At 35.4% G+C, this 25,831-nt stretch overlaps 1 protein-coding gene across 1 annotated transcript in view; it reads right to left on the bottom strand.

Annotated features, from left to right (window-relative positions):
- LOC111058755 (elongation of very long chain fatty acids protein AAEL008004-like) overlaps positions 1–25,831 on the bottom strand; it is an 82,950-nt gene that overhangs the window by 40,266 nt on the left and 16,853 nt on the right. The window contains exon 2 of the mRNA XM_039439585.1: positions 8,847–8,918. The gene's annotated coding sequence lies outside the window, so the exon portion shown is untranslated. The remainder of the gene's footprint in view (positions 1–8,846; positions 8,919–25,831) is intronic.

The following is a 25,831-nucleotide window of genomic DNA, read 5'->3' as shown; positions in this document are numbered from 1 at the left end:
ACACTTTCCTCATCAATCTAATACTGACAGTATAAGGAGATTTCACTAGCAAATTACAGTGATGCACTCTTGGGAACCAACCAAAATTACCTGTTTTCGTGTATCCTTGAAATAGCCAACGATGTCAGTGTTAGATAATGACATAATAATTGGAATGTGTAAGCTAATCCTCCGGCTGCAAATGCAACCAATCAGAGAGCAGCTTACATGTAGTTCATTACCTCATAGACGATTTACCGGTTTTGTGTTCTTCAAAAAATTTCGTTATCACTTTCGATTTCGATCTGTCACTTTCTCTGTCTTACACATACTGTTTTCAATATTCTCTCCTTCTTACTGCCTTTAAATGCACTCTTGAATGAGGTCTATTTCCACAAAATAATAAAGGTTATTCGTAAGAACATCTTTGCAGATGTGTACATTCATCAAACAGACTATAGTGAGGTCCACGTTATAACGGCAGTGGAGAAATATAGGAGACAACGTGGCCGATCCTCTGTCTTGCAAATGCCTTCTATAGACGGTAGCTGATACAGGTTTATTGATTTATTAACTGTTCTTTCTCGTATAAAATAATAAATTATATTTTATTAAGTAATAAATTATATTTTTCAATAATTTCATAATGAATTTTCATCATTGAGATGAGATATTTTGTTAGTTAGTTATTAATTCTACATTGTTAAAAGACGATCTGACAACAGAGCAAAGCGAGAAAGAGATATCGCCATCCGCTTTATTGAATGATAGACAAGGATAGCAATACCATTGCAAAGCAAACACTGCCATTATAACGTGGACCTAACTATAGGCCCGGTTGCACAAAAACTGTTTAAATTTCAATCGTGATTAATTTCACGAGAACCAACCAGATAAGGCTTTTTTGAAAAGCTAAGTAACCAGCGCTTAGTCTATGTAGAGAATATTTACCATTCAATTAATTTTTATATTTTGTAGAGATATTTACCATTCAATTAATTTTTATATTTTGTAGAGAATATTTACCATTCAATTAATTTTTATATTTTGTAGAGAATATTTACCATTCAATAATTTTTATATTTTGTAGAGAATATTTACCATTCAATTAATTTTTATATTCTGTAGAGAATATTTACCATTCAATTAATTTTTATATTTTGTAGAGAATATTTACCATTCAATTAATTTTTTTATTCTGTATAAATGTGTATGATTTGAGAATCGAACACTATGTTTGATTTGAGCTGATGTATGCTGTATTACTGTATTAGAACTCTTTGTGCCAGTTGCACAAAAGCCGGTTGAATTTTAACCGTGATTAATTCCACGAGAACCAATCAGAGAAGCCGTCTTTGTGCCAGTTGTACAAAAACCGGTTAAATTTAAACCGTGATTAATTTCACGATAACCAATCAGAGAAGCCGTCTTTTATGAAAAGCCTTCTCTGGTTGGTTCACGTGGAATTAATCAAGGTTAAAATTCAACCAGCTTTTGTGCAACCGTGCAAAGTTGTAAATGTGATAATATTGTGGTGGATGATTCTATGGAGAACGATTTGATATTGTCAAAACCATCAAATTTATTTATCTATTTATCCAATTATTCAGAGCTACACAACATACAGAAAAGTACCACAGGGTTATAAGCCCAAAACGGTTCCAATTCTAATTTATACAACACTCCAAATATAGCTAGGTTATGTGTCACTTAAAATTCATCAATTACACACTCAATTTACAATTCAAAACGCACTAAAATCATTTTCAAATTGAAAAAAAAAATACTTCAAAATTAATGAAACAAATTCGAAAATGCATTATTCAATCATCAAAAATATTTCTATTCCTGAATAAAATATAATTGATTATTTTAAACAAGAATAAACAGTTAATATTACATCAGATGTCAGCAATCCGGTGATTGCATGCTGATCATCAGATCAGCAACATACCGGTGTCAGCAATCCTCTATAGTTTCTAATGTTGTTATACCATTATCAATCTTGAAAAAAACTGGAAGTTTAAACATTAAGTAGCTTAATATATTATAGTTTGGGTGAAGCCCTATGATTGGCCATTAGCTGTCGACCAACGGAGGTCAAGCTCTACTGTCATTGGCCGAGACTAGACACGCCTGACAGAGCTCAACTTTTATTGGTCATCAGCTAACTACTAGTAGGGCTGGCTATGTTATACTAGGTCTCTCACTTTAAGTGTATATTGTGCTTATCTACGTTCAAGCAGAGACAAATAAATAGGTACAAAATAAAGCAGAAACAAAATAATTGAACCGTATCTATGGTTTAATTCTCTAGCTACTGGATATTGATATTAATAATAGAAACTAGTATATCAAATTGTTTTAGTAATTTAGTTGTTATGACAATATCCATTCAATATCTACCTCAACATTACCTTAAAAATAGTATAAAAAGCTTGTTATGACAAAATAAAGTAGGCTTGATCCAATATTGATATCTCTACCACATCATTTTCACCTTCACAACACAGAAAGCTCTTATAACTGTGTCATCCAACAAACTCTGTTCAAGACAGGTAAACACCACAAAAACTGAGAAATCAAGGAAGAAAGAAACAATTAGAAAGAACAAGAAAGAGAGAGAAATACAACAACAGATATTCCGATCCAGTAAGGAGATTCAACTTCTCGAGACACAGGTAAAAAGTACATTGATATACCTATGTATTTACATCTATGAAGTCTCTAGAGGTATTACAGATTGAGATGTATATATCTGTATAATATATAGATTTATAATACTAATCTCAACAGAAATCATGATACAGTAAATATCTGTATATATAGAGGATCATTTGTAGCACATAACAGAATACACTTTACAGTTTATAATGTGAAGGCATATATAGGGGTATATATAGAGGTTACAGTGTATATATACAGGTATATATCTGATATCTATAGAGGTATTATAAGGAGATGCAAGTACTGTAAGATTAATTTTAAACTGTCAGCGTTAGTTAAATGGGATCATTGATAAGTTATCTATAAGCGATGCTGACAGTTAGGGGTATATATAGAGGTTACAGTGTATATATACAGGTATATATCTGATATCTATAGAGGTATTATAAGGAGATTCAAGTACTGTAAGATTTTTTTTTAACTGTCAGCGTTAGTTAAATGGGAATCATCGATAAGTTATCTATAAGCGATGCAGACAGTTTAAAGTGAAAAGTCAGTAGCAGGTTATACGGGACAGAGACCTTGGTTGCAGATACGATCTCCAAGATAACTTTTAGTTATCTACTAGAGTCTATGTTGAATATTGCGTATATCATACATTGACTGATTTGTATCTGGTAATTTATCTCAGACAATAGATGAGGCAATTTGTTTATCAATCAAATATTGGAGGTTATATTTATTAATAATGAGGTTATACTATTTCAATTTTTTTTTTAAATTCAAATTTATTTCACACTCATGAATACTTAATACAGGAATTAAAATAGTGTCTAGCATGACAAATACAATAATGTAACTGAAATTTGATATATGACCGAGCGAAGTGAGGTCTAAATGTGCGTACAGATATACGCACCACGAACATGTGCAATTCAATTCTGATCAGCTGATCATATCTGTATTTTTACAGAAACGGTAAGATACAGGTATAAAAAGCTTATTAAAAGTGAATTGCTCATTTTCGCGGCGCGTAAATTTGTACGCACCTTAAGATTCAAGTCGACGGTTTGGCATTTCTCTTAATGTTTAAATGTTGCGCATTTACGGCGAAACGCGGTAATAGATTTTCATGAAATTTGACAGGTATGTTCCTTTTTAATTGCGCGTCGACGTATATACAAGGTTTTTGGAAATTTTGCATTTCAAGGATAATATAAAAGGAAAAAAGAGCCTCCTTCATACGCCAATACTAGAGTAAAAAAATCAGACTATAGAATTATTCATCATAAATCAGCTGTTTAGTGGACTATAATATTACCCGTTCAAAAACATCGAACATCTTGAAAATGTATCTTTCCATCAACGTTAGTAGAAAGTTGACTATAATACTACCCGTTCAAAAACATCGAACATCTTGAAAATGTATCTTTCCATCAACGTTGTAGACAGTTGCAGCCAGACCTGATAACAGCGCTCACACTCACATTCCGGGACGACACGTCACGGTACGATAGGACAGAAAGCTCTATGTTTATTTAGGATTTTCTCTAGACATTTTAAATTAATAAATTATTTATCAATTTTTGAGAAAACATAACAACAGGTCAGTGTAACTTACTGAGCGCGAGGTCTACTGTTCACAGAACTACTGGTAGATTTTAAGTGAAAAAAACACTGGCATAAGATGACTCTTGTTCGCCGGTGGGAGTAGGAGATAAGATTATCATACATTATTATTTTATTTTAAACAATTTAATTCATTATTTCCATCAGTATCGGAGGTTTTCATTCAAGTGTTTCAGTTTGAATATGACTTAGTTTGAAGAGTTGATATTCAGAGTTTGAAGGCAGTGGCAAGGCGGAGAATCGACAACGCTGTCCTCCCATCTTTCCTCACTGCCATTATAACGTGGACCTCACAATACACTACATAACAAAAGTCATTCCCCTCGAGCTAAATTTCCTAATACAATCCAATCCATACACATAATTGTACCAAAATAAAACTGACATTAGTTTATCAATATTCTGGAATGAGTTTTCACTTTGGTGATCAGTTTTAATCTGAACTCTAGTGAGATTTACTTTAAACTCTCAGTAACGATATATATGCTTCCCATTTTAACTTATTCTGACAGTTAAAATTGGATATTACCTAAGTGGTCGTCTGGCTATTTATAGACAAATTACGACTTCGATTTTAAAACTCTCACTTTCTAATGAAGGTTAACACACAGACCGTCTACGATCTTTCAATATCTTCTATCATTATATTTATCACTCAGGCTCCTCCTCTAAGATTTATTTCACTTTAAAATGTCAGGATTTCTTATGAAATAGCATTAATACTTCCCATTCATCCAATAATGACAGTCAATCTTGAAAATTATTCATTTTCGAGACTTCACCACTATACTTATTTTCAAACTATAGTGAAGTCCACGTTATAATGGCAGTGGAGAGAGATAGGAGAACAACATCGCCGATCCTCTGTCTTGTCAATGCCTTCTATAGACAGTAGGTGATACAGGTTTATTGATGTAATATTAACTGTTCATCCTCGTTTAAAATAATACATTTTATTTTATCAAGCAATAAATTAAACTTTTCAATAATTTTATAATGAATTCACATAATTAAGATTGAATATTTTGTTAATCAGTTATAAATTCTACATTGTTAAACGAAGATCTGGCAACAGAGCAAAGCGAGAAAGAGATAGCGCTATCAGCTTTGTTGAATGAAAGACAAGGATAGCAATATCAAACACTGCCATTATAACGTGGACCTCACTAAAGATGAGTTAACTCTGGCAATGCATAGTTATAGAAGGCCTACACTATATAATCACAAGGCAAGATATTGTATTGTGAGGTCATACCTATTCATATCAAAGTATATTGTAACTTTCACAGTATATCTATGTTTCATTGTTCCATCTTGTATCAAACTAGTATACTATTTTGGACGATATACCTATTTATATCGAAGTATATTGCTACTTCCACAGTATATCTATGTTTCATTGTTCCATCTTGTATCAAACTAGAATACTATTTTGGATGATATACCTATTTATATCGAAGTATATTGTAACTTCCACAGCATACCTATGTTTCTTTGTTCTATCATGTATTAAACCAGTAGATTTTAGCGCACTATATACCTATTCATTTTGAAGTATACTGTAGCTTATAAGTGGACTATAACTCTACCCGATAAAACGATTAATCTAGCTGTCATCGTAGAGATTACTGACTTATAATGACTTACTTCTACACTCAGCTTAGCTGGTAGCTACTTAATAACTTCATTTAGCTACTTACTTAGCTAGAGTTATGGTTTTATTAATGTACTTCTTGTATTATAGGCTCATTTGAAGCGTTAACAAGGTAGTAGAGACTGGAGAATGAGGATATAAATTTGATGACAATGTATGATGATATGAATTATCTATGTAACATAAATATCTATGGTTTATTGTCAGAGTATGTCATAGATGAAGCTATTTTGATAACAGTGAGGTTAGCTTTAATCTCTTAGGATTTGTTTAATGGAAAGCAGTTATGCTGTTTATAAGGAATACTGATAGTTTCTAGTGAGTCCACTTAAGTGACTACTAAAATAATATTCTTCGACATTGAAGAAACTCTTATCAGTTTTTCCTTTTAATATACAAAGAAACTAATAAATTATGAGAGAATCACAAGGAAAACGCGGTACTTTATGTCCTAGAATATTTTCTAACTTCTAGCAAAGAAAACATAATACTTTTCCTACAGTTACGTTGAAAAGTGGTGATTGCTGCACTGATTACAGAACGCAAAGAATCACTTTTCCGCTCTAGTGCGGGAAAAATTTTTCTGCACTCCAGATTTGCAACATGGCAACGCAAAATACTTAGTAGGTTATATGGAGCAACAGTGCAGCAAAATCAAAATGAAGTTGGTAACAGTGACTGCTGTGGCTGCTATAGTGAGCAGAGGTGCAACCAAGCACAACGCGCTATAGTATATTTCGCACCTAGAGCAGAAAATGAGATTTTTCCAGCTCGAAATCGGTTTTCAAGTCCGAGGCCGTAGGCCGAGGACTAGAAAAGATTGAGAGCTGGAAAAACATTTTTGCCGTGGTGCGAACGATATTTTTCGCCACACTACAGGTATTGCTGACAAAATAAATAAAGAATACAAAATAAAGAATACTCGTTAAGCTATCGTACCTATCTCTTGATTTTAGTGGTAGAAGATTTGCAGTCAGGATTTCAGATTCTTTTAAAATTTCACTTGGAATACCACAGTCATCTTCAAGTATTTTTGAAAATTCGGAATGCACTAATCAACAATAAATAATTGAATAAAACTGGTTGCGAAGCGAATTAGTTTGATTCGAAACTGGAACTAAAATCATGGCGACTTCAGCTTATTATGAAAGTGGACACTCGCCCGATCTAGCGGATGACTTATTATAATAATTAGCGCGTTGTTAACAGCCATAAGCGGCTGGAAAGAGACAACTTTCTGGCCTAGACCGGAAAAGAAACCCTTTCTGACGTCGTCTGCAAACAAGGTCTTTCAGATCTACGTAGGACTGGAAAACAGCTGCTTTCTGTGCAGTGTGGCGAAAATTATTATTCATTATATTATTATAACCAAGGACAACGAGGACTTTAGGATTTTAGGATTAAGGCTTTATCAATAATAAAATTACACAGAAAAACATTTGATGCATTTCAGGCAATTTTACCCATAATTACCCACTTTTCATATTCAATGGTAACTGTAGGAAAAACTTAATGTGAAATACGTGCGCAAAGTTCCTCTGCTGCACTTAAGAAACCATTCCGGTAAAGTAAACATTTCTTTCGGTGCAGCAAACTGTCACTTTGCGCACTAGTTGCACAAATAACTATTGTCGTTTTTATCCTTATGGTTCTAGGTCGAAGATACTCTTCATTTGTCAATTATTTCATCCGATGATCCGATACAAATGATTTGAATTCCAATTTTGAAGCACTTACTTACTAAGCAATATTTCTTACACAATGACACTAGCTTAAATCCAACTTATATTGTGTTATAATAGTTGATGACAAATTGGAAACACAAATCTACCCTTTTTCTCAATTGAAATCCATCACATACATGTTAAATCTCAATTGGGGGTCAAATGTCTGAATATTTCTTCATGCTTCACACAGTTCTCAAAATATTAATACGATAGATTGGTCGTTATCATACAGGTGTGGGATACAATGACCCTATTCTATTCTGATCTCTTGCGTTCTTCTCTATTAGAAAAGCTCACAAATTTAAATACTGTTTACCCTACAATAAATTAAATAAATCACCTTTACAACTTCAAATTAAGGTCATTTTTTTGTGTTATCGTACTTCTCTATTATTTGAATCTAGATAATCTATTTGATTGTGTAATTATTTATATTTGCATGATAACCGACAAACACAGGAAATCTAACACATATTTACCTTATTTCATCAAGTTCTATCAATGTTATACATTAATTATTGGGAAAATCCTGTCCTCAAAATATATTTCTGCAATGGTTTACAAATAATAATCTATTCGATTGTGAATCTAAATCTAAATAATCTAATTGATTGTGTAATTATTTATATTTGCATGATAACCGACAGACACAGGAAATCTAACACTTATTTCCCTTATTCCATCAAGTTCTATCAATGTTATACATTAATTATTGAGAAATTCCTGTCCTCCAAATATATTTCTGTAATGGTTTACAAAACTTTTCTAAAGTGATTCAATTTTCGTGATAGGCCTATCCTACTTTCGAAAAATCTCCTCAAATTTTCCTACCTATTTTTATTTCAACATGAATTGATAAGTTTCAGAAACAATATTAATCTTTATCATCTTAAAATGTATGAATTCAGGGCTACTTATAGGTATTCATAAAATAGAATTATAATACCCTTTTTTTTGGCTAGCCTGAAGATGGTGTGGATCACTGAAACTAGTTGTTTGTATTATCTATTATTTTATTAATTTCAAAAAGGGTATTATATCCTATTTTTCATGAATAAACTTTATCAATTTTGAAGTGAACTTTTCATCCTTGTGGTTTCGCTCATTCCACCCCAAATCTTCCCACTAAATCCTCCCCCTATCAACTTAACCAATTTTCCACTAAAAATTATTGCAATTTTCTCACTCACCGTAATCAGTCCAACGGCAGACTTAATCCCAAATTCCCCAGCACAGCAGCGCGGCAGCGGAGGGTTCACGAACTAAAACACACAAAAACGGGGCACGGTTAAAGAGAGTACATCGAGACTAGACACAGTACATGACACTACTGCAGAGCTACACTCACTGAGACTGGAGGAGAACTGGCAAGGAGCAAGCAATGAATTTGATGACGCATTAGCAGCTCCAATGTAACTTGTTTTAGAATCAGGTATTCTGAAATTCTTGCCAAGGTTAACTCCTCCTATCTTAACTAACAACTCCTATCTTAACTAAGAGGCACACACGCACGCGCGGTCGCAGGCAGCCGCGTGTATGTCATAGGTGTCATAATGAGATTGGTGGAGGGTTGCGTTTCTCGTAGATTTTTTTTGAAAGAAGTTGAAAAATCGTTGAACTTCGAAATGAAATTGACCAATGTCATTTTTATTTATTTATAATTTTTACAAAGTAGCACTGATTGGGAGAGAAAAACTAAGGATACTCCTTGTACTATTTCTCTCCTAAATTTAGATAACATTTTAAATGTCCGAAATAGGGTTATGGTTTCACTTTCCTAAAATTTAGTCCATTTTCACCAAAAAACAACGAAAACTAAGAATTTTAAATTTTGACGGTCATATGTCAATGATTGATGGAAGTTTCATTTTTCGAAGATTTTTTTGTAAGAAGTTGAGGAAACCATCCAACTTTAAAATAAAATAGATCAATTTTATAGGTGTCATAATGATTGGTGAGGGTTTAGTTTAGATTTTTGTAAAGGATTGGAAAATTGTTGAACTACGGAATAAAATAGATCTATGTCATATGTCAATGATTTTGATATGTCGTAGATTTTTTTGAAAAGGATTGAAAAATCGTTGAACTTTGAAACAGAGTTGATCAAATTCCATCTGGTTGCTTTTCAATAAGTTTTCCGTTTTATTTGTAAGGTGGTTAAGGATCAACCACCAACCTTTATTCTGTTTTTTTCCTTTTGAGGTTTCAGTTTAAAAATTGTTTATAACATTATAGAGGTGATCAATTATTTAGAATCCTAGTTGACCATGCGTGTTAAAATATCAGAAGACACCGGAACACTCTCTAAGGATTTCAAGAATTTACTGCATTTTCGTCTTCTTCTTCCTTTTCTTCTCATCATCACGAGTCTTCTCATCCATTTTCTCCTTCTCTTCTTCTTCTTGTTCTGCTTCCTTTTTTATTTCGGTCCTTTTCTCCTCCTTCCTCTTCTCATTCTTCTCCAACTCCTCATATCGTAATCTTTGAGTGCTGTCTCCTTCTTCTCCTACTGGCTGTATTTTCTTGTTGTTCTTCTCAGTGTTCTCCTCATTTTATATTCTCTCTCACTCTCTCTCTCTCTCTCTCTCATAGGGTTAAGTGTAAGAGAGGGCCGACTGCGCCCTAACTTCACCCTCCCAGGTATAAAATAAAGGCAGTCATTCTATTCTATTCTATTCTATTCTATTCTCTATCTCTATTCTCTATCTCTAAAGGGTTGTGTGCCAGAGAGGAACAAAGACATATAATCAATCAATCAATCAATCTCTCTCTCATCCCGCATTCTGTCAATCTTTTTCTACTGTCTCTGTATCTTTCTGTAATTCATCTGGATTTTTTGTTCTGTCTCTTTTCCAGTCTGTTCTGATTTCTTCCCTTCTCCCCTACTCTTTCCCAAGTATCTTTCTTTCTCCCTTACTCTACTGTCTCTTCTTTTTCTGCGTCTTTTTTAGCATTCTTCGTAATTTCCTCCTCCTTCTTCCTTTTCTTCTTCAATCACTTTTCTCCTGCTGTCTGTGCTGTGTCTCCTTGTTTTTTTCCTTCAAACTCTCTTCTGTCGCCTTCTCCTTTTTCTACTTCTCATCCTTCTCTCCCTCATCTTCTCTTCCTCTATTTGGTAGAGAGTTAGTGGGAGGATATTTTTAATATTCTTTCCGAAGAATGGACATTGATATGTCCAAAGCTCCGCCAATTTATGTAGATGCATAACAATATGATTATTATCTATAGTTATTATATTACAAATTGCTTTTTCATATCATATACAGTTCAATAATTATTTTCTTAGTCTATATTATGTAAATTCATCTATAATTTTGCTGTATTGTAAGCTATTGTATATAAGTGTATAAGCCAGTATATATTGTAATCTACATAAATAAAGTACTCAATCAATCAATCAGTCTTCTTCTTCTTGTTCTTTCTTCCCAGCCTCTTTTATTCTTCTCCAAGTATCCTTTTTTGCTTCTAATTCCTCTTCCAATTCTTCTTCTTCTTCTTGTTCTTCTTCTTGTTCTTCTTCTTGTACTTCTTCTTGTTCTTCTTCTTCTTTCTCTACTACTGCTCCTACCACTTCTTCTTCTTCTTCCTCAACTTCCACTCAGTTTCGAAAACTGGTACCTGTTCAAGGAAAATGCGGGAGGAAATTTGTCATTAAAATCTGAACCCAATTAGGTTATAAGCTCACCCAAACCTGACCCAACCTGTTTTAACTGAAGCTGCTGTGGAACCCACCTTGAACCTACTCCTCCTCCTCCTCATTATCCAGATCCTCCTTCTCTTCTCCTAAGTAGATCCGGAAAGGACATCGCAAATTAATGTAGTAGTAGTTGTAGATGTAGTCAGGTAATTTAGTGTATGTTTCTGGTTTTTGATCACTTGTCCTTTCATTTTCGGAATAATACTTCTATTTTCCTACATTTGCAAGCGCGGTCCTGTATGACTAAGCATGCAGATGAGGAAAAATATCTGAAAAAAGCAATAGTAACACTTGCTGGTTGCGTTCAGTGTGAGCAGCTGCATGCAAGTCACAAACACAGTTTTAATGTTTATTTTGGACTAAAATTTTATAAAAATTGTACACGTGAAATTTCAACCTTATCTTGGACTTTGTCACTTATAAATTTGGAAGAAAAATAGCACAAGGAATACCTTATTATTGCATCTTTCAATGTTATTACATTAGTGTCATTTGCATTGTAAATAAATACATAAAATACATAAATACAACGTGTTTCTATGGCACTTTCCAGATTTTGAAAATTCGACTGGGTCACTGTGTAGAATTTGACAACATATGTGTGTTTTTACTTTCCTTGCCCTATTACCATAGGTAAGGAGAGTATTGGTTTCCGAAAAAATTAAGGTACCCCAATTTCTAAATCTCTATACGTTTCAAGGTCCCCTGAGTCCGAAAAAGTGATTTTTGGGTATTCGTCTGTATGTGTGTGTGTGTTGTGTGGTGTGTGTGGTGTGTGTGTGTGTGTGGTGTGTGTGTGTGGTGTGTGTGTGTGTGGTGTGGTGTGTGTGTGTGTGTGTGTGTGTGTGTGTGTGTGTGTGTGTGTGTGTGTTGTGTGTGTGTGTGTGTGTGTGTGTGGTGTGTATGAGTGTATGTGCGTCTGTGTACACGATATCTCATCTCCCAATTTATTTTACCTTATTTTTACTTTCCTTGCCCTATTACCATAGGTAAGGAAAGTATTGCTTTTCAAAAAAATTAAGGTACCCTAATTTCAAGTTTTCTATACGTTTCAAGGTCCCCTGAGTCCAAAAACATGATTTTTTGGTGTGTGTGTGTGTGTGTGTGTGTGTGTTGTGTGTGTGTGTGTGTGTGTGGTGTGTGTGTGTGTGTGTGGTGTGTGTGTGTGTGTGTGTGTGTGTGTGTGTGTATGTATGTACGTCTGTGTACACGATATTTCATCTCCCAGTTAACGGAATGAATTTGAAACGTAAGATCCTTACACTATAAGGATCCGACACGAACAATTTCGATCAAATGCAATCCAAGATGGCGGCTAAAATGGAGAAATTTTTGTCAAAAACAGGGTTTTTTGCAATTTTCTCGAAAACGGCTCCAACGATTTTGATCAAATTCATACCTGAAATAGTCATTGATAAGCTCTATCAACTGCCACAAGTCCCATATCTGTAAAAATTTCAGGAGCTTTGCCCCATCTACGTAAAGTTTGATTTCAGATTCCCAATCATCAGGCTTCAGATAACAATATAAACAAAAAAAATTCAAGTGGAAACGATTGAGCATGAAAATCTCTACAATTAATGTTCAGTAACATTTTTACCTAAAATTAAAAATAAGCTTGAAATTCGAGAAAATGTGATTATTAAATTGCAAACTGTTGGCAACTGTTGGTTCTATTAAATCATTTACTACGAAGAGATAGCAGACCTCGTGTGTCTCCAGCGTTATTGACCTATCACCAGCTGTCTCATATCTTTGAATAGTAGATTCGAGATGCGCGAGTACACTAGCGTCAGGTCATCAATTTTCGTAACGAAAGTTGTGTGAGTGCACCACACCAGATTTTTATTTCATTACTAGCCGTCAGGCTCGCTTCGCTCGCCATATCCTTCCAGCAAGGGGGCTCCGCCCCCTGGACCCCCGAATGGATCGTCCAAGAGTGAGATCAGCAGGCTCGCTTCGCTCGCCTGCATTTTTCATTTGAGCATTTTTATCATATGTTATAACGATCCAGTCGGGGGTCCAGACTAAACGTCTGGCTAAACGGATATGGCGAGCGAAGCGAGCCTGACGGCTAGTAATATAATATTCCCAGGAATAGCTCTGATTGAAGTAGCAGTGCCCAATCAATTTTTCCGCGATAAATGCATTTTAATCTTCAACTTGGTGCCAACCTAACAAAGTCAACTCAACTTAATGCCAACCTGAAAAAATTATTAATTCAGTTACCAGTTAACAACTGTTTCGAAGAGGTACTCTCTCTAGATTATAGTTCTGTATTAACATATGGTATGGCCTTTTTTCAATTATAATTAAGAGAATAACAAGAATATACATGCTAAAAGACGAACTTTAAACCCTTGAAAACCACCCTTATTATTGAAATATCGCCAAAAGATTTCTTAGTGAGCACCTAGGACGTTTAAGGAAGCTATATTCCAAGTTATGTTGCAATCCATCCAGGAGTTCTCCATAAATAAGAATTCTATAAGTATAGATTAATGAAGTTTGAACACTAATTCTGAAAAATCCAGAAAAAAAAAATCAAATTTGGGCTTCCAGGTGCACGAGATTGATATTTTTAGAATCTATGTTCAAAATTTGGAGATCTAAATCATTCCCGTTTTTCCGGTATGCAATCCACAAGTTGACATGTTTTGATGCGAACAAACGAACACACGAACAAACACAACCCTACTCTCTCTTATTATATAGATTAGCAAATTTTGTTTCTCATACATGATCTGAAGTGCACTTGCACACATACACGCATCCAATGTGATCATACCCCAAAGTTTGAGGAGGATATCTCATGTATTATACTGTGAATATTACAAAGTAAAACTACAATAAGAAGTTAAGAGAAACATTGTGTAGGATGTCATAGACCACAAATCTAGGTCAAGTTCCTAGTGAAGATTACTATCGTGGGTGACCACTGTGTTTAATGTTTTACGTTTAAAGAGTCACTGTATTATAATAATACTCACATGTTATATAGTTATTCTATATTACAGGACAATAAAGCACTAGGTACTTCCTCATGTTTATAAGTTGCGGTCACTTCTATTCCACCTCAATTCAGAAGTCATCAGATTAATCTGTTAGACATGACATGAATTATGAACTTGAGTTACAACCATAATGTCTGTGACCTTGGTGGAAAAGTGAGGACTTGACATGAGGTATCCTGATTTCCTTAGTAGGAGAGACATCCTGATACTTGTAAGCTCCCCGCTCTGGAGAACTCGCTCAAAATGCCGGTGGTATAATGTCAGCTGTTCTATTGAAAGCAGTGGATAGTCATAAAAAATCTGGTGTGGCGCACTCACACAACTTTCCTTGCCGTTATGAAAATTGATCACCTGACGCTAGTGTTCCCGCGCATCTCAAGTCTACTTTTCTAAGATCCAGCTGGTGACAGGGCGATAACACTGGAGACATACGAGGTCTGCTATCTCTTCATAGCGAATGATTTAATAGAATCAACAATAATTTGCAATTGAATAATCACATTTTCTCGAATTTAAAGCTTATTTTCAATTTTAGGTGAAAATGTTACTGAACATTAATTGTAGAGATTTTCATGCTCAATCTACTCCACTTGATTTTTTTCGTTTCAATTGTATCTGGAGCCTGATAATTGGGAATCTATCTGCATTGATGGGGCGGAGCTCCTGAAATTTTTACAGATATGGGACTTGTGGCAGTTGATAGAGCTTATCAATGACTATTTTGGGTATAAATTTGATTGAAATTGTTGGAGCCGTTTTTGAGAAAATCGCGAAAAACCTTGTTTTTGACAACATTTTCGCCATTTAAGCCGCCATCTTAAATCGCATTTAATCGAAATTGTTCGTGTCGGATCCTTATAGGGGAAGGACCTCAAGTTCCAATTTTCAAGTCATTCCGTTGATTGGGAGAGTAGATATCGTGTACACAGACGCACATACACTCATACACACACACACACACACACACACACACACACACCACACACACACACACACACACACACACACACACACACACATACAGACCAATACCCTAAAACCACTTTTTTGGACTCAGGGGACCTTGAAACGTATAGAAATTTAGAAATTGGGGTACCTTAATTTTTTTCGGAAAGCAATACTTTTCTTACCTATGGTAATAGGGCAAGGAAAGTAAAAAATTTTCAAGTTGCATTGAGATTGCATACATTATTAAATGGAATAAATAAACCAGCTGAAAGCTGATTTGTCATTTGTAATAATTATGAGTTGGGTACTACATAACATTTTTCTTCTTATGCTATTCTAATGTTCACCTGTTATATCCTGAAATAAGGCACTAGAGTGAGTCAATTTCGACGACTCTATCTGTATATTGTGTAAAGAATATTATGTTGAAAATTCAAGTTGAATAAAAACAATCGAGAGTTATCGTCAAACAAACAAACTCACGAACGATAACAACTCCAGCCTGAAGTCAGAAATAAGGGTTAGCTAAACTAGTTCAATTATATCTGAGGTAATGTCCAATAAACTGGATTATCAGCCACTATTCCATGAAAAATGAAATCACTGGAAATAAAATCAGTGGAGAAAGTACATGAATTGACTCAAAATCATGTTCAAATTATCATTCAATATAATATTATACAATAACAGTATACAAAGGAATGAGTTGATATAATATTAAGAGAATAAGAAGAATATACATGCTAAAAGACGAACTTTAAACCCTTAAAAACCACCCTTAGAGTTAAAATATTGCCAAAAGATTTCTTAGTGCGCCTCTAAAGGGCCAACTGAACATACCTACCAAATTTGAAAGTTTTTGGTCCGGTAGATTTTTAGTTCTGCGAGTGAGTCAGTGAGTGCCATTTCGCTTTTATAAGTTTTCTATAGATATAGATTGTGAAAGAGTCAGTCAAGAACATTCTATTTCAGCATAATTATAATATTAAATGATATTTAAAGCGGGACGTTTCATTATTAATCCTTCCAAAGCGGGACATAATAGCGTCCCCTGAGTAAATCAGGTGATGGCGGGACACTAACCTGAAAAGCGGGACGGATGGTCACCTTAATCTAACCTCATAATGTATCACACATCATGAATATTTGAAATCCGATTTCAACTATTCAATTCGTTCACATTTTAGATCAAGCTCTCGCTTGTACTGTTGCATACTGTACATGTGACTATTGCATATATTTTTTCCTACAGTTACGTTGAAAAGTGGCCATTGCTGCACTGATTACAGAACGCAAAGAATCACTTTTCCGCTCTAGTGCGGGAAAAATTTTTCTGCACTCCAGATTTGCAACATGGCAACGCAAAATACTTAGTAGGTTATATGGAGCACCAGTGCAGCAAAATCAAAATGAAGTTGGTAACAGTGACTGCTGTGGCTGCTATAGTGAGCAGAGGTGCAACCAAGCACAACGCGCTAATTATTACTATTATATATTATAACGAGGACAGCAACAGCACAGTGCCACCACAGCACACACCACACAGCTGCCCCCCGCCATTCAAACACTACTAAGTTATTTGATGGATTTCAGGCAATTTTACCCATAATTACCCACTTTTCATATTCAATGGTAACTGTAGGAAAAACTTAATGTGAAATACGTGCGCAAAGTTCCTCTGCTGCACTCAAGAAACCATTCCGTAAACGTTTCTTTCGGTGCAGCAAACTGTCACTTTGCACACTAGTTGCACAAATAACTATATCCATAGAGACTAAGGTGGGCCGTCCACTGGAACCGATTTCGTCCGAGCTAGCATCGGCAGAAAACTACCAAACGCGTCCGAACGATCCCCCAACGAAGAAAGTTATAGATGCTCGTCTATTGCAACAGGTTCATACGGCCGTGCACTGCCGTCTCCGGCCGATCAATTCTTCGATTCGAACTAACTAGGCGAGCTGAGACAACAAAGTGTTCCTAACCTAAAATTGTTCCACAGTCTTGTTTGTTTTTGTTTTTTGAAGTTGTTCTGTTTTATAAAGTTGTAACTATGGACAATGAAAAGTTGATAAGTTTGGTTCAAGAGCATGTTCCATTGTGGGATATGCGAGACAAAAGATATCATCGTCGTGATGTTCAAAGGAATCTGTGGACAAAGATTGCTGGATAAATAGGATCTGAAGGTAAGATTATTGTAATTAATAACTAATATTAAGTGGATATTTGTTTATTCAATTTTGAAAAACTCAATACAATCATCGTTTATAAGAAATTCTGGTGGCTAAATTTTAGTAGTTAATTCAATAATTATTGGCAACCAGCCAAACTACTGAACTAGACTGACGAAAATGGTTCCAATGGACAACCGTATTCGGCCAGAGAAAACTCCTATAATTCTGTAAACTCTTGTAATTTAAAACACTCTTGTAACTTTCTAAACTCTTGTAATTCTGTGATTCGGCCGAACGGCCGGCAGATTCGTCCGATCCAACGGCCGAACGGATCGGTTGAACACGGTTCCAGTGGACGGTTAGCCTAAAATGACCGCATATATAAATTGCGTAGTAACTCGAAATGTTTAAAAGATGTTTCAAATTCAGTATTACAAAATGACGTTCATAAGTTCAGTAGAAAACAACACTATATAATATGTTTTGATGATGCAGTCATATTACCGGTATTATGCTTGTACCGGTATTACCTGTACATTTGTGCAAGGCGTATATTGGAACTTGCTAACACCAGTTTGCTAAACTCATTGTAAATTGCAACCTGCATACTGAATCAATGATCAATCTTCTGAAATGTAGTAAAATTACGGGCGATTTTCAATTGCAAATCTTGATTAACTTGTTTATTGGAGGTTAAAACTTACCAGATAATCATTTATAGTAGTTGAAGCTAATAACTAGGCCTACATTACAGTTTAAATATTTGATACCTTTGAAAATTTGAATATAAACTGCGCTTTTATGACACCATGTCAGAACATATAATCATAAGAATTGCCTATATTTCTAATCATAAGAATATTTTTGTATTATTATTTTGTGGATACAGTTTAACACTTTTTCAGTATTAGAATGATTTTTTTAGTTGTGTGAGCATGATAAGGGAATAGCAAGATTACTATCTCAAAAATATGGATTTAATTGTATTACCGTTGTGTCATGGGTCTCAAATATATTGGACGATCCCTATCTCGGTAACCAGGAATGCTATCAACTTGTAACTTATGTCAAAAAATATGTATATTTGGACGTAATGTGCATTAAATTTTTTTTCTGACAGATAAAAAAGCGTGACCGAAAGGGTTAGGAATTGGCATAATTATTAGTAAATATCTTCCTTTAATTTATACTAGCCGGTAACCAGTGCTCCGCAAGGATCTAATAAAAAACTTGGCAAACTGAAAGCTTGATGTATTTAAATCTTGGAGAATTTGAAATAGGCCTATAACAATCCTTGGTGAATTGAGAATCTATATGCAGAATTTCAAGTTAATCAGTTGAGTAGTTGAGACGTGATGATGTGTCTCATTCAATAATTTCCTATCTCTATCTCTATCAATAATTTTGGTAGAGAGTTAGTGGGGAGGATATTTTTAATATTCTTTCCGAAGAATGGACATTGATATGTCCAAAGCTCCGCCAATTTATGTAGATGCATAACAATATAATTATCATCTATAGTTATTATATTACAAATTGCTTTTTCATATCATATACAGTTCAATAATTATTTTCTTATTCTATATCATGTAAATTCATCTATAATTTTGTTGTATTGTAAGCTATTGTATATAAGTGCATAAGACAGTATATATTGTAATCTACATAAATAAAGTACTCAATCAATCAATCAATCTCATACGTGTATAAGCCAGTTCTTTCCTTTATTAAAGTAAACATTATTATAATAGAGTGAGGTCCTCGTTATAATAGCAGTGTAGAAAGATATGAGAACAGTGATGTCGATTCTCTGCCATGTCACTGCCTTCTATGGAATCAGCTTGTTAAATAATAACGTGTCATAATCGAGAGTAAATATTTTGTTTATTAGATTTCTAAATTGGTAAGAAGCGTTGTGACAGCGTTGCGGAGCTAGAAGAGGATAGCGCTAACTTTGTCGAGTAATAGACAAGGATAGCAACACCAATGTTGATCAAATACTGCCATTATAACGTGGACCTCACTATAATAGTTGAAGTTGAATATTTTATAGTTTTCTCACAAATGTTGAAAATTTGAACATGAGCTGCGCAGTTTTAAAAGTTTCAGACGCCATTTTGATACAGATAATCAAGGAAATTGTGGAGAATTAATCTGAAGAATATAAAAAAACAGCTAGTGACAACAAACGGTCACCCATCCAAGTGCACGCCCAACTGCACGTTACTAATATAGATTTCTCACACCAGTAATAAAACAATAACAATCTAGAATTGTTTTCAGTGTTGTTTTTTTTCGAAAGACTACTTTTTCTAAAAATCTGTTGTTTATTTCCGATTTGAAATGTAATCTGCTTTTCAGCCTTGCTTCGGTTAACATTCAACTCTCCGCTTTAACCTTGACATCCATCTTATTCTCTATTCTACACCTCTTCTTCTTCTCCTTCCTTCTTCTTCTTCTTCTTCTTCTTCTTCTTCTTCTTCTTCTTCATCTTCTTCTTCTTCTTCTTCTTCTTCTTCTTATTCTTCACCTTCTTGTCCTATATATCATCCTTCTTTTTTCCTCCTCTCAATCTCTTTCTACTATCATGATCCTCTAAACAAATCAAAAACTCTCCTTTTCTAACCTCTATTTCTCCTTTCCCCTTTCTTTACATCTTCTCCAACTCCACATCCTCATACTCCTTCTCTCCTTTCTCTTTCTTCCCCTTCTCCTTCATCTTCTTCTTCCTCCTTCTCTTCTTCTTCTCTTCCTCTTCGTTCTCTTCTTCTTCCAATTTCTCCATAGTTCTCTTATACACTATTCGCTCGCTCTTATCTGCCTGTTCTCCTTTTTCCATTTTTTCGATTTCTATATACACTTCTTCTTCTTCTCACTCTCTCATTCCTTGTCTTCTATCTCCTCCTTTTCAAACTGTTCTTAATCTCATTTCACCCCTAATGAAATCAATCCCTCTTCTTTTCTCACCTGTATTCTCCTTTTCCCTCTCTTCACCGTCTCGTCCTCCTCCAACTCCTTCTCCTTCACCTCTTGTTCATCCTCCATCTCCATCTCTTCCTCTTCCTCATTCTCCTCCTCAACTCCTACTCCTTCTCCTCCTGCTACTCCCCATCCTTCTCCTCCATCCCTTCCTCCTCCTTCTACTCCTTCTCCTCCTCTTTCTCCTCCACCTACTCCTCCTCTTTCTCCTTCTCATATTCATCCTTCTTCTCCTCCTCCTACTCCTCCTCCTCCAGCTCTTTCTCCTCCTTCTCCCACTCCTCCTCCTCATTGTCTTCTCCAAATCTTCCTCCTCCACCCTCCACCTCCTCCTCCCACTCTCCTCCTACTCCTCCTCCTTCTCACCTTTTTATTCAGCTTCTCCTTCTCACTCCATCGTGATCTCTCTTTCTAGGTCAACTTCATTTTCATTCATTTCCTCTCCCAACTAGACTGACATAAATCAGTCAGCTTTGGTCAAATACAGTAGCATTGTTACTATCCACTTCAAATCCTGACAGTTAAAACTGAATCTAGCACGTGTCCAATTTTTTCTCTCCAGCACTGAGAGGCTGACTACATTACTTTAATAATGTATCAACATATCGACTAAAAAACAGAGTCACACTCAACTTCCTGATTTCGATTCAGAGGTGGATTTCCATTTCCGGTTTTAAAAGTAGAGTCAATGTTAATAATTACGTAATAAGGAGCTCATGAGATGTGGTTTTCAGAGTACTGAGTAGTGTTTGACCTCTAGACTGGTCTCAAATCAGGTGATGCGATCTCTGGGTTAGATTGTCTGAGAGCTTTTCAATTAGATTCAATAAGATTCACTTTTATTAATGTTTAGTTGTTCCCATCTCTCTGTTCCAGTTTCACCGTTCTCTACTCCTCTCTTCCTACTTCTTTGTTTCTTTTTCTCTCTCTCTCTCCACTTTCTCTCTATTTTCATTTTTATTTTTTAAATAAATCCGTAGTTGAATTAATGAAATGAACGTTTTGGTAGAGAGTTAGTGGGAAGGATACTTCGAATATTCTTTCCGAAGAATGGACATTGATATGTCCAAAGCTCCGCCAATTTATGTAGATGCATAACAATATTATCCATTTTATCTAAAATTATTCAAATTGCTGTTTTTCATATCTTATACAGCTAAATAATTATCTTCTTAATTTATATTTTGTAAATTCATCTATAATTTTGCTGTATTGTAAGCTATTGTATATAAGTGTATAAGCCAGTGTATATATTGTAATCTACATAAATAAAGTACTCAATCAATCCACTCTCCACTGTCTATTAACCCTCATTCTTCTTCTCCTTATTCATTCACTCCTTGTACTAACTTTCGATCTCTCCTTTCTCTCCTATTCTCTGCCCTTCGTTACGCTATAGTATCTTACGTCACAAGGACGGGAAGGGGCCTTTTGCAGGCGAGAATAAATGTTTTCCTACAGTTACGTTGAAAAGTGGCCATTGCTGCACTGATTACAGAACGCAAAGAATCACTTTTCCGCTCTAGTGCGGGAAAAATTTTTCTGCACTCCAGATTTGCAACATGGCAACGCAAAATACTTAGTAGGTTATATGGAGCAACAGTGCAGCAAAATCAAAATGAAGTTGGTAACAGTGACTGCTGTGGCTGCTATAGTGAGCAGAGGTGCAACCAAGCACAACGCGCTAATTATTATTCATTATATATTATAACCAAGGACAACGAGGACTTTAGGATTTTAGGATTAAGGTTTTTATCAATAATAAAATTACACAGAAAAACATTTGATGGATTTCAGGCAATTTTACCCATAATTACCCACTTTTCATATTCAATGGTAACTGTAGGAAAAACTTAATGTGAAATACGTGCGCAAAGATCCTCTGCTGCACTCAACAAACCATTACGCCCTCACCTACGGCTCGGGCGTAAACGTTTCTTTCGGTGCAGCAAACTGTCACTTTGCGCACTAGTTGCACAAATAACTATTTTAGTGGAGGCGTTAGCCGAGACTAGAATTTCATTCGAGCACTGCAAAATACATCCACGTCCAAGTTGTACGTTACTTTTGTCATAATAATCTAAAGAAGAATAAATGAGAAATAGAAAACTTTACCTGCTTGTGCTTAATGCATTCTATGAAGATAACCCAGTTTACAAATTCGAAATCAGGAATTTTGTGGAAGTTGACAAAACCTCTCCACCTGGAGTGCTGAAGGTGATTATTTGTAGCAGTTTTGCTGTTCCTATTTCGGAACTAGGAAACATACTCGACTGTAAAGAAAACATATGGTTTCATTACAGTAGAGTATGCCGTAATAAGAATCTTTTTTTTCTGCAAACAGCTGTTTACCGGCTAGATTTCATGAATGAAAAACAGCTGAGATTGAATGACTGTGACAAAAAAGTGTTTATGGAAAGTCACTAGTCTGATAATTCCCTCCAAGAATGAGCATCAATTTATATGTTCAACCTCTATCTTCTTATAAATAAAAACAGATACAACACAATATCATACATCATGAAATTATATATCAACTTTTTGTGTAGTTGAGAATGAGAGTGAGTTTATCAGAGATTGACAATGGTGTAATAACCGAAACCGGTCTTTCTAATTTTCAATAAATCAGTGGTTTTTTGACAATTTCTTAGTCTTTTTCATTCTATCATAATTTTAAAATGTCCATACCATATGTTGAAATGGAACTATAATCTAGAGAGAGTACCTCTTAACAGTTGTTAACAGGTAACTAAATTAATAATTCTGTCAGGTTGGCATTAAGTTGAGTTGACTTTGTTAGGTTGGCACCAAGTGAAGATTGAAATGCATTTATCGCGGAAAAATGATTGGGCACTGCTACTTCAACGGAGCTATTCCTGGAATATTATATTACTAGCCGTCAGGCTCGCTTCACTCGCCATATCCGTTTAGCCAGACGTTTAGTCTGGACCCCCGATTGGATCGCCCTAACATATGATAAAAATGCTCAAATGAAAAATGCAGGCTCGCTTCGCTCGCCTGCTGATCTCATTCTTGGACGATCCAGTCGGGGTCCAGGGGCGAGCGAAGCGAGCCTGACGGCTAGTAGTTATATAAAAGCAACAAGGATATTGCATACACTTAAGACTTGAACTAATTGTTCATTTGGTTCCTTGTAAATTATACCTGCTCTTGGACCCCTTAGCATCATAATAATATATGTGTCCCACTTCTAGGTCATTACAAATATGGTCACCTTAGTTTAGATCAACAGTGGTAGGGTTCCAATAATCAGAGAAGGTTATTCTGAGATGACGGTTTCTGTGATGGCATGTCATGACATTTAATCATGATTGAAAGTTAACAGACTTTTGTGCAACCGGGTGGAAATGTTTCTATCATTGTACAGCTGTTTAGTTGCATCGATCTTCACACTACCTCCGTAAACAAAGCCGTAGTGCATTGTGTTATCGTCAGCACAGGTAGGTCTCTTACACCAATAAAAACAGTAGCTGATATAGATCATCTGAAATCAACGAATTTTTACTTTCCTTGCCCTATTACCATAGGTAAGGAGAGTTTTGCTTTCCGAAAAAAATTAAGGTTCCCCAATTTCTAAATTTCTATACGTTTCAAGGTCCCCTGAGTCCAAAAAAGTGGTTTTTGGGTATTGGTGTATGTTGTGTGTGTGGTGTGTGTGTGTGTGGTGTGTGTGTGTGTGTGTGTGTGTGTGTGGTGTGTGTGTGTGTGTGTGTGTGTGTGTGTGTTGTGTGTGTGTGTGTGTGTGTGTGTGGTGTGTGTGTGTGTGTGTGGTGTGTGGTGTGTGTGTGTGTATGAGTGTATGTGCGTCTGTGAACACGATATCTCATCTCCCAATTACGGAATGACTTGAAATTTGGAACTTAAGGTCCTTACACTATAAGAATCCGACATGAACATTTTCGATCAAATGCAATTCAAGATGGCGGCTAAAATGGCGAAAATGTTGTCAAAAACACGGTTTTTCGTGATTTTCTCGAAAACGACTCCAACGATTTTGATCAAATTCATACCTAAAATAGTCGATAAGCTCTATCAACTGCCACAAGTCCCATATTTCAGGAGCTCCGCCCCATCAATGCAGATAGATTCCCAATTATCAGGCTTCAGATACAATTGAAACAAAAAAAATCAAGTGGAGTAGATTGAGCATGAAAATCTCTACAATTAATGTTCAGTAACATTTTCACCTAAATTTGAAAATTGGCTTTAAATTCGAGAAAATGTGATTATTCAATTGGAAATTATTGTTGATTCTATTAAATCATTCACTATGAAGAGATAGCAGACCTCATGTGTGTCTCCAGCGTTATTGCCCTGTCACCAGCTGGCTCAAATCTTTGAATAGTAGTCTTGAGATGCGCGGGAACACTAGCGTCAGTTTATCAATTTTCATAACGGCAAGGAAAGTTGTGTGAGTGCGCCACACCAGATTTTTATTGGTGTAGGAGCCCTACCTGTGCTGACGTCACCAGAATGCACTATGGCTTTGTTTACGAAGGTAGTGATGCTCATCGCCACTTACACATCGATTTTTTTCGTACGAGATTTTGCCGTCATTATGAATTCTATTAGATTAAATGGAACTTGACAAACATAATCTGTTTGAAACCATGTGTTTAATCTAATAGAATTTATAATGACGGCAAAAATCGATGTGTGTGTGCGGAGCTTTACTCTCTCAGTTTGCCACCTTAAACATTATTATCGGAAATAGAATGAAAATAATGTGATTAAACGAGTCCTGTCACACATATTCACGTGTATGTGCAGTCTGACCACATGGCTACCACATAAGTGGATGCCCTGGTGTATGTATGTAAGAGAGAGGAAAAGAGAGAGAGAGTGACAGGAAAACTAGTTACCCAACCAACAGAAAACTAGTTTTATTCCAACTTTAACCGCAGTTTCCCAATAATCAATGTCGACATACAAATTTCATCCGGTGTCCTGTCGGTTGATTTCACCTGAATCTGTCAGATTTCCTCATTGGATGACATCGATTCCACCCATCTAACCAATGCTGACAGTTTTAAAGTATTCTGTCTAAAATGTCTCAGTGGATTTCACCGTAAACTGTCAGAATTTCTCATTGGATGACATTAATGCATTACATTCAACCAATACTGACAGATGGAGATAGCATTCTCACTGAAATGTTGCAGTTGATTTCTGAGGTAACTTTTGCGATTTGAAATTTCTTACTCACTGAATTTGCAATAAAATTTATTGTTGGCATTTGAAGTATTGCAGGATAAAATATTATCTATACTATAATTAAGGAGAGAACTGGCTTATACACGTACGGGATAGGAAAATTATGTTTTCCACCACTACTGTCTAAAGTG

Source organism: Nilaparvata lugens, chromosome 13 (assembly GCF_014356525.2).
Source record: "Nilaparvata lugens isolate BPH chromosome 13, ASM1435652v1, whole genome shotgun sequence".
NCBI classification, from domain to species: Eukaryota; Metazoa; Arthropoda; class Insecta; order Hemiptera; family Delphacidae; genus Nilaparvata; species Nilaparvata lugens.
Note: the sequence above shows the minus strand (reverse complement) of the source record. Positions and strands in the feature narration are given on the sequence as shown.